The sequence below is a fragment of the Nanorana parkeri genome, unplaced genomic scaffold (assembly GCF_000935625.1).
Source record: "Nanorana parkeri isolate BGI_ZX_2015 unplaced genomic scaffold, ASM93562v1 scaffold2229, whole genome shotgun sequence".
Taxonomy (NCBI): domain Eukaryota; kingdom Metazoa; phylum Chordata; class Amphibia; order Anura; family Dicroglossidae; genus Nanorana; species Nanorana parkeri.
The window spans coordinates 10,371-24,826 of NW_017308497.1; the positions used below are offsets into that span (position 1 = coordinate 10,371).

General features: G+C 47.3%; 7 non-coding genes across 7 annotated transcripts; 4 read left to right on the plus strand and 3 right to left on the minus strand.

Annotated features, from left to right (window-relative positions):
• Positions 1-4,334: 4,334 nt before the first annotated feature.
• Positions 4,335-4,407, minus strand: TRNAM-CAU. Its single transcript has one exon. It is a non-coding gene; the product is annotated as a tRNA-Met (tRNA).
• Positions 4,408-5,736: 1,329 nt separating this feature from the next.
• Positions 5,737-5,809, minus strand: TRNAM-CAU. Its single transcript has one exon. It is a non-coding gene; the product is annotated as a tRNA-Met (tRNA).
• Positions 5,810-6,305: 496 nt separating this feature from the next.
• On the plus strand, positions 6,306-6,377 carry TRNAE-UUC. Its single transcript has one exon. It is a non-coding gene; the product is annotated as a tRNA-Glu (tRNA).
• Positions 6,378-7,601: 1,224 nt separating this feature from the next.
• On the plus strand, positions 7,602-7,694 carry TRNAI-UAU. Its single transcript is given in 2 exon segments — positions 7,602-7,639; positions 7,659-7,694. It is a non-coding gene; the product is annotated as a tRNA-Ile (tRNA).
• Positions 7,695-8,842: 1,148 nt separating this feature from the next.
• Positions 8,843-8,915, minus strand: TRNAM-CAU. Its single transcript has one exon. It is a non-coding gene; the product is annotated as a tRNA-Met (tRNA).
• Positions 8,916-9,492: 577 nt separating this feature from the next.
• TRNAE-UUC lies at positions 9,493-9,564 on the plus strand. The gene has a single exon. It is a non-coding gene; the product is annotated as a tRNA-Glu (tRNA).
• A 387-nt stretch (positions 9,565-9,951) lies between these two features.
• On the plus strand, positions 9,952-10,024 carry TRNAK-CUU. The gene has a single exon. It is a non-coding gene; the product is annotated as a tRNA-Lys (tRNA).
• Positions 10,025-14,456: the final 4,432 nt, after the last annotated feature.

Below are 14,456 nucleotides of genomic sequence, written 5' to 3' on the forward strand. Positions count from 1 at the left end.
CCTTATTAACCCCCACACAAAATTATAATACACTCAACCCCTTCCCCCCCAGCCCCCTCACCTGTTCACGGCTTTGCAGAGAGGAGGCTGTGAGGTGATCGATCCCTGGTTATCTGGGGATGATTAGTGAGGTCTGCAGGCAGATAGCCAGGCATCGATCCTCCTCACATACATCCTTTCTTTCGGCCGGAGCTCAGAACTGTCAGAGGTCTGGCCGAAGGAAGCCAGAGCTGACAGGAGCCCTGGGGGACATGTATGGGGATCCGGGTACTGCCCTGGGGGACATGTATGGGGGTCCGGGTACTGCCCTGGGGGACATGTATGGGGATCCGGTTACTGCCCTGGGGGACATGTATGGGGGTCCGGGTACTGCCCTGGGGGACATGTAAGGGGATCCGGTTACTGCCCTGGGGGACATGTATGGGGGTCCGGGTACTGCCCTGGGGGACATGAATCAATGAAAAAAACACTTTAAAAAAAATACAGTTTTAATAAAGGGGCACCCAGATGCCGCCTCCCCCCCCTTGTGAATGAGTATGGTGTACTTGTACCTCTACCCATTCACTAAAGGGTTAAATAAAAGTCCAGACTTTTGAAAAAATCCTTTATTTGGAAAAAAAACCAAAAAGCAAGTTTTTGACAAGTCTTTAAAAAAAAAAATGGATCCCCCGACGTAATCCATGGTCAATCACGACGTTCAGTGTTGTCCACGACGACGACGAAATAAAAAAAAAAACAATAAAAAATAAATAGAAACAATAAAAAAGAAACGACGACCGATGTCCCGTCCGCAGCTACGAACACCAGCCGCAGAATGGCATTTGGTCAGATGCTGGTAGCATATAAACGTTTGGGGCGGAGCTAGCAGTGACAGCTGGCTCCGCCCAACTGTTTACAGGTGAGCCATGACTGGGCAGAGTCATCAGTCATCATGACTTTACCTATTCATGGCTCTCACAGTTCTCTGTGCCCCGATTGGGCAAAGTCTTGGACCTGACCTGGGGTCAAGTGTCAGCCTTTAGCTAATTCCGGCTTCACAAGGCACAATGCCTTGTGTGGCGTTCAGCGGGCGAACAGCCCACCCAATGTCCTGTAATCAGAGCGTCCCACTGGCAGCACAGGATCTATCAATGCTCCAGGATCCGGTTACTGCCCTGGGGGACATGTATGGGGGTCCGGGTACTGCCCTGGGGGACATGAATCAATGAAAAAAACACTTTAAAAAAAATACAGTTTTAATAAAGGGGCACCCAGATGCCGCCTCCCCCCCCTTGTGAATGAGTATGGTGTACTTGTACCTCTACCCATTCACTAAAGGGTTAAATAAAAGTCCAGACTTTTGAAAAAATCCTTTATTTGGAAAAAAAACCAAAAAGCAAGTTTTTGACAAGTCTTTAAAAAAAAAAATGGATCCCCCGACGTAATCCATGGTCAATCACGACGTTCAGTGTTGTCCACGACGACGACGAAATAAAAAAAAAAACAATAAAAAATAAATAGAAACAATAAAAAAGAAACGACGACCGATGTCCCGTCCGCAGCTACGAACACCAGCCGCAGAATGGCATTTGGTCAGATGCTGGTAGCATATAAACGTTTGGGGCGGAGCTAGCAGTGACAGCTGGCTCCGCCCAACTGTTTACAGGTGAGCCATGACTGGGCAGAGTCATCAGTCATCATGACTTTACCTATTCATGGCTCTCACAGTTCTCTGTGCCCCGATTGGGCAAAGTCTTGGACCTGACCTGGGGTCAAGTGTCAGCCTTTAGCTAATTCCGGCTTCACAAGGCACAATGCCTTGTGTGGCGTTCAGCGGGCGAACAGCCCACCCAATGTCCTGTAATCAGAGCGTCCCACTGGCAGCACAGGATCTATCAATGCTCCCCCACAGCCTCGGGTCTGTATTGAGGTGCGGGCTGTCTGTTATGGGGCTGGAAGAAGTGCAGCTGGACTACAAATTGTTGCCCTCTGGAGCCTCCTTCCTACTGACTATGGACCTAGGAATATGGAGACCCCCCCCCACCCCCTCGGACCTCTTGGGGTTACATGGAACTGAGACTTGAGGGACTGTTCCTGGAACCCCCGAGCATTGCTATGTACGTGTACCCCTTGCCACATCTTTCCCATTGCCCATTATAGGTGCAGGGTGTGAATCCAGCAACACAAAAAAAGTTAAAGGAGAACTATGAGGTTAAGTCTTTCCCCCATAGTTCTCCTTAGGGTAAAGGGAGGACACAAACTAGCGTCCTCCCGTCACCCTAAGCTCAGTATATAGGGAGCTACAGCTCTCCATATACTGAGACGCCGCAGCAGGAGCGGATCCCGACATCGATGTCGAGATCCGCCCAGCTGCGTGAGTGACAGCTGGCTCCGCCTATCTAGAGGCAGAGCCAACTGTACCCGCCCCCTCCCCCGTCCGTTCCGCCAGTCAGCGCTGGCGGATCGGAACGGGGAGGGGGAAATCCAGCCCCTCCCCTGTCATGGCAGAGAGCCGTGACAGGATCGAGAGGTGAGCGAATGCCGGTATGTGTTCGCTCACCTCCCGATCTACTGAGCCGACCTGTGACAGTCTCATTGTCACAGGTCGGCTAGAACTATGAGGTGAGTGAAAGTTCTCCTTTAACTCTGCACCGAGACTCCCAATGAACGTGTTACAGTTTATTGGTCCCTTTGTTGTATTGTGTTGATGATGGGATTAAGATAGCTGACTCTAGGAGTAGCTGACTCCGGGTGTAGATGAGTAGATCACCCTATGATACACTCAGGAGTTAATCCCATCACATGTGTCTCCTCTATCCCTATTCATTCATTAAGGCATTGGGGGAGGGGGATGTCTGTTTGCATTAGACATGTGCGATTCCTTTCGTTCCGAAACTAAATTCGGACGAATTTTCGGAGATGTATCCGAATTCAGAATTACAGGTATAACTGTATAATTTCGTTAGTGGAAGTTCGTTCGGACGTTCGTTTAGTTTCTTATTCGTTTCGTTCGTTCGCTGCAGCAAAGTGACATTAGAGAAGGAGAAAACATTTTTTTCCCCCCTCAAATGTCACTTTGCTGCAGCGAACGACCGGAACGAATAAGAAACGAAAACGAAACGAACATCCGAACGAACTACCGCTAACGAATATCGTCCGAATCCGAATTGACTTTCACACCCGAATCCCGAAAAACGAAATAACACAAAATCCGAATCGAAACTAAACAAATTTTTTGTCAGTGCGCATGTCTAGTTTGCATGCTGTTCATGTCTGATTGTATTATGTTTTTAGTAGGGATGCACAGATACTTTTCGAGTACCAATTCCGATACTCGGCATTTTCATGAGAACTCCCAGGGTTGCAGCGGTTGCAGCTGGGACCGGGCTCTGGCGCTCCACCACTGTCCTGAAATCATTGGTCTGTATTGTTTTAGAAAAACTGTCACATGACAATAAACAAAAATGTATCAGTACTCGTACTCGCAAAACTGGTATCGGTGCATCCCGAATATATACGTTTATAAAAACAAAATCATACATTAAAACAGAGATGTAGAAATCCCGGGAGCTCCGTGTGCTCCTTACACATGACATCTGCCTCCTAATTTTGGAATTTTTCTCTAGTCTAGTCTTGGAGCTGGAAAAGTATCTGTACTTGTACTTGTACCGAGTACTGTACTTGGTATCTGTGCAACGCTTGTTTTTAGACTTCCAGAACTGTATATATACTGAGCTGGTTTCCAATAAAGTCAGTTCTTGGTTTCCACCTTAACATTGGTGTGGTCTGACGTTTGCGGAGTTGAGCTTTCTGTCCTAATATATTGGTTACGTCCAACAATTTGGCAGGTTTGGGCCGAGGACACTGGAATTCAGGCGGAGAGGAAGCTGATTTCTGACGGAGGTACCCAGTCGGGGTATCAGGCGGTCCGTCACAGTCACCACCCGGCTGCATCCAGCTGTCCTCCTCCATTGTAGGTGCACGACTGTGATATATCTCAGAGAAGCCTCTCAGGAATAACTGACACTATAATGCAAAATCGTAATGAACACATGAAGGTAGAAAGGAATACCCAAAAACTGGGCGTGTTCTAAAACTTTGGACCGGTAATGTAGTTTATTTCTGTAGAGCATCGGGGGGTTCCTGTACACTCGGGGTCTCTTTGTTGTGCACACAGTGATCAGCTTCAGTATTGTGTGCAGTATTCCTCTCTCCCTTACTATTGGTTTGTCTGGAAGCAATCCGGGTGACAGTAGGGAGTGGTAGCCAGTCATTAGCAGAATCCCTTCATATGCAAATCATATAATACAAAGTGAAATGAACACTTGAAGGTAGAAAGGAAAACCCAAAACTTCTGCCCCGTGTGAGGATCGAACTCACGACCTTCAGATTATGAGACTGACGCGCTACCTACTGCGCTAACGAGGCACATGGGAGACATGGGAGACATGGGAGACATGGGAGACATGGGAGACATGGGAGACATGGGAGACATGGAAGACATGGGAGACATGGAAGACATGGAAGACATGGGAGACATGGAAGACATGGGAGACATGGGAGACATGGGAGATATTGAAGACATGGATTGTGGCGCCAAACGGCTCTCAGGCCATAGACGAGTAGAAACTTGTTTTCGGAATGTTTGTTCCATTGTCTGATAGTATAACGGGATCTAATCCGCGATTGTTTTCAATTGTAATGATGAAATAAAATGGAAGGCGCAGGATGGACCTGGGCGTTTTGTAGCGCATTCCTACGCTCTGCAAAACGCTCACCGAAATCCCATTATTTCCCATGGGTATGGTTCACATCTGGGCGAATTACAGGCCGTATGAACGCGCTGCAAAACGCCCTACGCCCAAAGAAGTACAGGGTCTTCTTAGGGGCGTATTCGCCGCGCGTATCCATTGGGATACAGCCAGGTAGCCCTCGAAAACGCGTGTTTGTCGCGCGGTTTTTTTAACCGCGAATTGCGGTAAAAACGCGTGGCACGAAACGCGCGACAAACGCGCATATTCTATACGCCTGGGTGTGAACCCAGCATAACTATTGGTTTCTCTGGAAGCAATCCGGGTGACAGTAGGGAGTTGTAGGCAATCATTAGCAGAATCCATTCATATGTAAATCACATATTGCAAAGTGTAATGCCAACGTTAAAGGAGAACTATGAGGTCAGTGTTTTCCCCATAGTTCTCCTTAGGGTAACGGGAGGACACAAACTAGCGAGTGATCGATCCCTGGTTATCTGGGGGTGATTAGTGAGGTCACCAGGGATCGATCACCTCACATACATCCTTTCCTTCGGCCGGAGCTCAGAACTGCATCCGACACAGATGCGGACCGTGGAGCTGCTCCAGCAAGTCAGGTACGCGGGCTGCGACCGTGTGCCTGACATGTCAGCTGGCTGCGGGCCACGTAGTACCGGCTCGCGGGCTGGAGTTGGTCCACGGACCGGTACTTGGAGACCCAAATTTCCACTCGCCCTCACTTTATTTTTACTCGCCAAAAATAGAAATTTTGAGCCCTGCTGTAGAGCATCGGGGGTTCCTGTACACTCGGGGTCTCTTTGTTGTGCACACAGTGATCAGCTTCAGTATTGTGTGCAGTATTCCTCTCTCCCTTACTATTGGTTTGTCTGGAAGCAATCTGGGTGACAGTAGGGAGTGGTAGCCAGTCATTAGCAGAATCCATTCATATGCAAATCATATAATACAAAGTGTGATGAACACTTGAAGGTAGAAAACCCAAAAATTTTGCCCCGTGTGAGGATCGAACTCACGACCTTCAGATTATGAGACTGACGCGCTACCTACTGCGCTAACGAGGCGCATGATGATTCTGTCTTCTGGCACCAAATGGCTCTCAGTTGACCGTAAAACTGCCCATACGAGAGTAGAAATTTGGTCAGAACATTTTTGGAATGTTTGTTCCATTGTCTGATAGTATAATGGGACCAAATCCGCGATGGTTTTCAGTTGTAATGATGAAATAAAATGGAAGGCGCAGGATGGAAATGTTTCTCATACGGAGGGAATTCTACCAGCGGACGAGGTTTTCCTTCCAGAAAAATTTAACATTTCCAAAATCAGATTTTTTCACAATCAGTTGTTGCTTTGAGCGCCCATTCTGTACATTGCGCTCAGAAGTGATAATCGCTCAGAAACGTATATTGTAGATCATCATCCAGCAACACAGCCGAGTACGTAATGTAACCTCAGCAAACTGTTCCTATAGTCAACCTACTTCCTGTGAGCCCAGGCTGTCCTTGACACACCCCTTGAGTTTAGCATGACCCTACACTCAGCTACTGTTACCACACAGCCTCCCATATGGTCTAGCGGTTAGGATTCCTGGTTTTCACCCAGGCGGCCCGGGTTCGACTCCCGGTATGGGAATGCATAAACTTTAGATTATGGTTAAATTGGGCATCTTAAAATCTCATTTTGTGTGATGGTTTTGCATTATGAATATTCGGGGGGCAAAATCAGACAACTGGAGCTAACCCTGGTCAAGCTTTCACAGCCAGACGACTCATTTTCTTAAGGTGTCTCCACACCATTGACCTCTAATGGCGTCATCACTTCTTCTCTTCCACCTTATCTCCTCATTCATCATCTCCCATCTTTTTCCCTCATTTTTCATCTTCCATCCTATCATTTCTCTGATTATCTCCCACCCCATTGTACTCACTGACACTCACACCTAGCTCAGTCGATAGAGCAACATAGTATGGGAGGTTCAATAAACACCAAGTTCCATCCAGGTCAATACACTATATCGCCAAAAGTATTGGGACGCCTTTACACGCACATGAACTCTAATGGCCCCCCAGTCTTGGTCCGTAGGGTTCAGTATTGGGTTGGCTCCGCCCTTTGCCGCTATAACAGCTGAACTCTTCTGGGAAGGTGTCCACAAGGTTTAGGGGTGTGTCTATGGGAATGTTGGACCATTTGTGAGGTCAGGTACTGATGTTGGGGGAGGGGCTCGCAGTCTCCGCTTTAATTCATCCCAAAGGTGTTCTATGGGGTTGAGGTCAGGACTCTGTGCGGCCAGTCACGTTCCTCCCCCCCCAAACTCCCTCATCCATGTCTTTACGGACCTTGCTTTGTGCACTGGTGCGCAGTCATGTTGGAACAGGAAGGGGCCGTCCCCAAACTCCTCCCACAAAGTTGGGAGCATGAAATTGTCCAAAATGTCTTGGTGTGCTGATGTCTTAAGAGTTCCCTTCACTGGTACTAAGGGGCCAAGCCCAACCCCTGAACGACAACCCCCCCTACCATAATCCCCACCCCCCCTAATCTATCCATTCAATTTGTATCCAGTCAGGCCGGTCCGGGCAGTACATTGTTAGATCTAATGGAGATTCTACAATCAGATTATAATATGTGTGGTGGGCTTAGAATGTATTTCCACTTTTACAGCCATATCAGGATATATATTTCTGTTTTAGATTCTTTACTGCCACTGCATGTTATGTATTATTTTTCTTCTATAACTTGTAAAACACTTTGATATTTGAGCCCATTACATTTTATGGAAGTCCATACACATCCGGAACCTGACATTCCATGACAAGAGATATCGCATCCACAACCGCATCCGCATCCACATCCACAGCTGCTCCAGTGGCGCAATCGGTTAGCGCGCGGTACTTATATGACAGTAACTAGTGAGCGATGCCGAGGTTGTGAGTTCGAGCCTCACCTGGAGCACATTGTTTTACAACGACACTTTATCTTCAGGTCACTGGAAATGATCATCTTCTTCCCATACTGACTGGCATTGCCATTAAAGTGACCTTTACACTCCAATTCTGCCACTGCGTCCCTCTATGTATGATGATTAATAATAACAGAGACATGTCAGGTGTAAAATGCTGTGATTGTGAAATACTTACACTTGCAGAAGATTCCCTTCCTGCTTTGAAAGGGAAAAAATGACTTCAGTTTGGCAAAGCAATGGGAAATCTCATCTGTGATCTCAGGGAAAAGGATTTTCCTCCCCTGAGATGATGTGCATGGTCACATGTCCTGGTCACATGTGCCAGATTTTCAGGAAGTAAAGGGACTGCTAGTAATCTGCCCTTAGCAAACATGGCCACTGTCAGAAGACTGGGGAAGAAAAGAGAAATAAGGAATACAAAGCCGGTGTTCTATGGAAAGCTCCAACTCGTTGAAATCTCCAACTACCTGACTGCCGGGTACTTTGCAAGTTGGAGATTTTTTATGCTTTAATTTTTTTAATCTTTTTTTTTACACTTAACTTTATTGCTATCACATAGGAGGCTAAAAATCCCCTATGTGATAGCCAATTCACATGACATGTCCTCTTTATGGAGACATTAGGGGTCTATAAGACCCCTAATGTCACCTAGGGTCGTGGACCAGGCAAGCCTGTTTTTCTTATTTTGCCATCTTTGCATTGGCTTTCTTACTGCCGCTCGGCCTGTCAGACCTGCAGCTCGAAGTCTTCTCTTCACAGTTGAAACAGAGACTTGCTTACTTCGATCAGCGGTAAGCTCTGCGTGAAGCTGTTGTGCGTTGAGCCGCATGTCACACAAGCTGATGACTCTCAGAAACTTGACTTCTGATTCTGTTGGGGATATCAGTGCATCCCTAATTTCAATAAAAACTGGAAGAATGGGGGTGTCCTAAAACTTTGGACCGGTAATGTAGTTTATTTCTGGGGTTCCAGTAAACCCGGGGGGGAGGGGGGTGGGCGGCTCTGTTGTTGCACTGGGAGCAATCAGGGTGACGGTAGGGAGTTGTAGCCAGTCATTAGCAGAATCCATTCATATGCAAATCACATAATACAAAGTGTAATGCCAACGTTAAGGTAGAAAGGAAAACCCAAAAACTTCTGCCCCGTGTGAGGATCGAACTCACAACCTTCAGATTATGAGACTGACGCGCTACCTACTGCGCTAACGAGGCGCATGGAGGTCAGAGATTGTGGCGCTAAATGGCTCTCCGTTTACGGTAAAACTGGCCAAACAAGAGTAGAAATTTGGTCAGAAAAATGTGTTTTCGGAATGTTTGTTCCATTGTCTGATAGTATAATGGGATCAAATCCGCGACTGTTTTCAGTTGAAGTGATGAAATAAAATGGAAGGCGCAGGATGGAAATTTTTTCTCAAACTAAGGGAATTCTACCAGCGGATGTGACTTTCCTTCCAGAAAAACTAAAAATTTCCGAAATCAAATCAATATTTTTTCATCACCAATGGTTGCTTTGAGTCTCCATTCTGTACATTGCGCTCAGAAGTGATAATCGCTCAGAAACGTATATTGTAGATCATCATCCAGCAACACAGCCGAGTACGTAATGTAACCTCAGCAAACTGTTCCTATAAATGATATATTTCATCACCTGTCGCCTTCTCAGACCCGCCTCCTCCAGGATGAATGACGACCAGCAACATCCAACCCACGTCCTGTGAGCCCAGGTTGTCCCTGACACACCCCCTGAGTTTAGCATATCTCTGCACTCAGTAGGTGTTAGCACACAGCCTCCCATATGGTCTAGCGGTTAGGATTCCTGGTTTTCACCCAGGCGGCCCGGGTTCGACTCCCGGTATGGGAATGCATACGTTTTGGATTATGGTATGGTTATACGGTTGGATTATGGTTAAATTGGGCGTCTTTAATAAATATCTCTATTTGTGTGATGCTTTTGCATTATGAATATTCGGGGGGCAATATCAGAAAACTGGAGCCAACCCTGGTCAAGCTTTCACAGCCAGAGGACTCGCTCTTTTAAGGTGTCTCCACACCATTGACCTCCGGTGGTGCCATCACTTCTTCTCTTCCACCTTATCTCCTCATTCATCATCTCCCATCTTTTTCCCTCAATTTTCATCTTCCGTCCTATCATTTCCCTGATTATCTCCCCCCCATTGTACTCACTGACACTCACACCTAGAAGCTCTTCCCAGACCATGACCCACATCAGGTGAGGTGACTTAAGCAAGCCCGGCTAGCTCAGTCGGTAGAGCATGAGACTCTTAATCTCAGGGTCGTGGGTTTGAGCCCCACGTTGGGCGCAAATGTTTAATAAAAAACAATCATTACTCTTATTTGCCACAAAGTAACATAGTAGGTGAGGTGGAATAAACACCAAGTTCCATCCAGGTGATGGCAGCACCAGTAATAAAACTTTTTGCAGTAAACTCCGTAACAAGGACTAGAGGCCACCACCTAAACCTGGTGGAGAAAAGATTTAAAAGGGCGTAGGGGCTTCTCAGTCAGAGTGATTAGAGTCTGGAACTCGCTGCCACAAGCAGTGGTATCAGCAGAGAGTATTGAATCATCCAAAAAGCATTTAGATACCTTCCTCAGAGACTGTAACAGGTTGTGAGTTCGAGCCTCACCTGGAGCACATAGTTTTACGACGACACTTTATCTTCAGGACACTGGAAATGATCATCTTCTTCCCATACTGGCTGGCATGGCCCTTAAAGGAGAACTATGGGGTTAAGTCTTTTCCCCATAGTGCTCCTTAGTGTAACGGGAGGACACAAACTAGCGTCCTCCCGTCACCCCAAGCTCAGCTCGCGGTATACTGAGACGCCGCAGCTGAAGCGGATCCCGACAATTGTGCCGGGATCCGCCCAGCTGCGTGACTGACAGCTGGCTCCTCCTATCTAGAGGCAGAGCCAGCTGTACCCGCCCCCTCCCCCGTCCGTTCCGCCAGTCAGCGCTGGCGGATCGGAACGGGGGGAATCAAGCCCCTCCCCTGTCATGGCAGAGAGCCGTAACAGGATCGAGAGGTGAGCGAACGCAGGTATGTGTTCGCTCACCTCCCGATCTACTTAGCCGACCTGTGACAGTCTCATTGTCACTGGTCGGCTAGAACTATTAAACCCCCCCACACCTCTAGATAGGCTCCTCCTATCTAGAGGCAGAGCCAGCTGTACCCGCCCCTTCCCCCGTCCGTTACGCCAGTCAGCGCTGGCAGATCGGAGCTGGGAGAGGGGAATCCAGCCACTCCCCTGTCACGGCAGAGAGCGGTGACAGGATCGAGAAGTGAGCGAACGTCAGTATGTGTTCGCTCACCTCCCGATCTACTGAGCCGACCTGTGACAGTCTCATTGTCACAGGTCGGCTAGAACTATGAGGTGAGTGAAAAGCGCCCCCCCCTCATAGTTCTGCTTTAAAGCCGACCTTTATACTCAGATTCTCCCAATCGATCCCTCTATGTATGATGATTAACCTCCCGGGCGGTATGATTTTTTAAATTTTCATGTCATTTTTCGGTCTATTTTTTTTCCAATTTTTTTCCGTCTTTGTCGTTTAAAATTTTTTTTTTATATCCCGCCGGTCCTGCCACGTGTACGCTCGCAAGGGACGGAACCTGGCATCGGCCGCAGAACACAGCGCGGCTCGAGCGACAAGGTAAGTAAATGGTATGCGGGTTACCGCTTATGGTATGGAAAAATAACCCCGAGCTACACTCGGGAATACCGCCAGGGAGGTTAATAGTAACATAGACATGTCAGATGATTGTGAAATACTGACACTTGCAGAGCGCTCACTTCCTGCTTTGAAAGGGCAAAATGACTTCAGTTTGGCAAAGCAATGGGAAATCTCATCTGCGATCTCAGGGAAAAGCATTTTCCTCCCCTGAGATGATGTGCATGGTCACATGTCCTGGTCACATGTGCCAGATTTTCAGGAAGTAAAGGGACTGCTAGTAATCTGCCCTTAGCAAACATGGCCACTGTCAGAAGACTGGCGAAGAAAAGAGAAATAAGGAATGCAAAGAATACAAAGCCGGTGTTCTATCGAAAGCTCCAACTCGTCAAAATCTCCAACTACATGACTGCCGGGTACTTGCAAGTTGGAGATTTCGACCAGATGGCGTTAAGACTGTAAAACACAAAGACTGGCGGAGCTTCTGTACAGCTGCATTTTAACAATATTCAGCAGGTGGCAAACTCGACGAGCATTCTGAAAACGCTCTGTGCGCATGCGCACCGCAACTGTACAGCGCTCCAGTCTTTCTGAGCACAGGAAGTGAGGTAGTTGAAGCTTTCGATGAGTTGGAGCTCTCGATAGAACACCGGCAATGATCTATAAGTATCTGTGTTGGTAGTTTGTCATTACTAAACATTTCTAAAGGTGCGCTTGTTGATATTTTTATGATCTGGGTAAAGGTCCGCTGCCACAAGTTAGGCCCCGTTCACCCCGGGGCGATTTGGCTGCGTGGATCTGCCGACATGAACGACTTCATACATTGCTATGGGGACCGTTCTTGCGACCGTGCGGCTCAGCGCGTTCCAAACCGCCCCGCCGAACTGGTCCTTGTGCTATTTTTGCCGCGCTGATCAGTGCGGTTTCCATACAGGTTTCAATGGAACTGCGCTGATCAGAGCGGTTTTGGGCATTTTTAATTACGTTTTAAAAATGAAATACTCCCAAAAACTCCCTTTTTAAATCAGCGGGGAAATCGCGCCGATCCGCAGCCGCCCTGGTGTGAACGGGCTCTTACGTTGGCAGCACACCAGTAGAATTGAATTTTTTTTAAATGGGAAAAATCAAATGAACGTTCCAAAAACGAATCGTTGATGGGGTCAAATCTACGATCGGTTTCGACTTCAGTGCTGCAAAGGAAAAATTAAGGGAGTAAGTTGTTCCTGAGCAAAATAAATATTACCAGTAAATGTGACGTTCCCTCCCCGGGTTTCCAAAATTTAATAACAAACAACATTTTGCACGACGCTCACCCCGCCTCTGATGACATCATTGAACGTTCTGATGAGCTTTTTCGGATGAACGTTCAGATGAAAATCTACCAGCGTGTGGCCGGCTTATGCTGGACAAACCAGAATACTCAGGGAGACGGTTCGCCAAGCATTGGACAGAAGCCGCGAGAAAGTGCAGGAGTTCCAAATTTTACAAACCATGGACCTCGTAGGAGCCCCGGAGGAGGGAAGCCAAATTCACCGATTTACCTCAAGTGGAAATGAATTAGTAGGAAGGGTTTTGATTGCACAACATACATGTGGCCATGTCAGGTTATGTACTGACCATGTGCTTGGTGGATGCCGCTCACCTGTCGCTATTATAGGAAATGACTATACGTTGGGCAGATGTTGTATTAATAAATCTGAAAAGCAGGCAATCACCAGCACTCATTAATAAGATTAAATATGTCCCTTTTATTGGACAAAAAAATGGCACAGACATCCAAAAAAACGACGTTTCGGGGCTGCGCAGGGTCCCTTCCTCAAGGTCACATCTCTCTGCCCTGAGGAAGGGACCCTGTGCGGCCCCAAAACGTTGTTTTTTGGATGTCTGTGCCATTTTTTGTCCAATAAAAAGGGACATATTTAATCTTATTAATGAGTGCTGGTGATTGCCTGCTTTTCCTGTGTTTGCACGGCGCCATCCGTGGTAATATATCACTGCGAGCACCACCTTTTTTCATTTGGCCGGGACTGCTGTAGGGAGTGCAGGTGTGGGGAAGGTCTCTCCATCGACTTACATCTATATTAATAAATCGTACATCTTTTCGGCAAAAAAGGTTTCTGACACTTCCTGAACACAAACTTCGGAACGATTTATTAAATGAGAACAAAATAACCAGAACAAATTAAAAATGTTGTAGCCCCCGGCAGGGTTTCGCTATGATGTCATTGTATGCACATATCCTCACATTATGGCAGACTTACCTAGCAAAGTGACCCCCCTCCCCCGTCACCAGCCTGACTGCATTGTGCCAAGTGTAAAGTTTGGTGTAGGGGGGGCAGGGGAGGGGGTTATGGTGGAGGGTTATTTTCAGGGGTTGGGTTTGGCCCCTTAGTTCCGTGGATGAGCCAGTTTGGGATGGAGGAGCTTGACTGGCCGCACAGAGTCCTGACCTCAACCCCATAGAACATCTTTGGGATGAATTAGAGCGCAGACTGCGAGCCCCTCCCCCAACATCAGCACCTGACCTCACAAATGGTCCAACATTCCCATAGACACGCCCCTAAACCTTGTGGACGCCTTCCCAGAAGAGGCGGAGCTGTTATAGCAGCAAAGGGCGGAGCCAACCAAATACTGAACCCTACGGACTAAGACTGGGATGCCATTAAAGTTCATGTGCGTGTAAAGGCGTCCCAATACTTGTGATAATATAGTGTAACTCTATTGCATGTGCACAGGAGTTACTTCGCTCCGGCACAGGATCGCTCCAACACTGCATAGTGATCTCCACAGCTCTTTAATTCCACTTTAAATCCCATGTATGCCCACAGAGCATCTTCCAGGAAGTTCAGCAGGTCATCATACCGCATTCACCTCGGCAAGAACAGAGCTATTAGGATCACTGGATGGTCGGAATGTCTGAAGCCTCTCTTGTGCAAGAACACACCAGCCGCTTGGGAACTCAACAGAATGGAGTAAAGCCCCTCAAACCTTTCTGATACAAGAATTGAGGCAATTAAAAAAAATATCTAGAAAAGACTAAAAAAAAAAAAAAAAAAAAAAGGG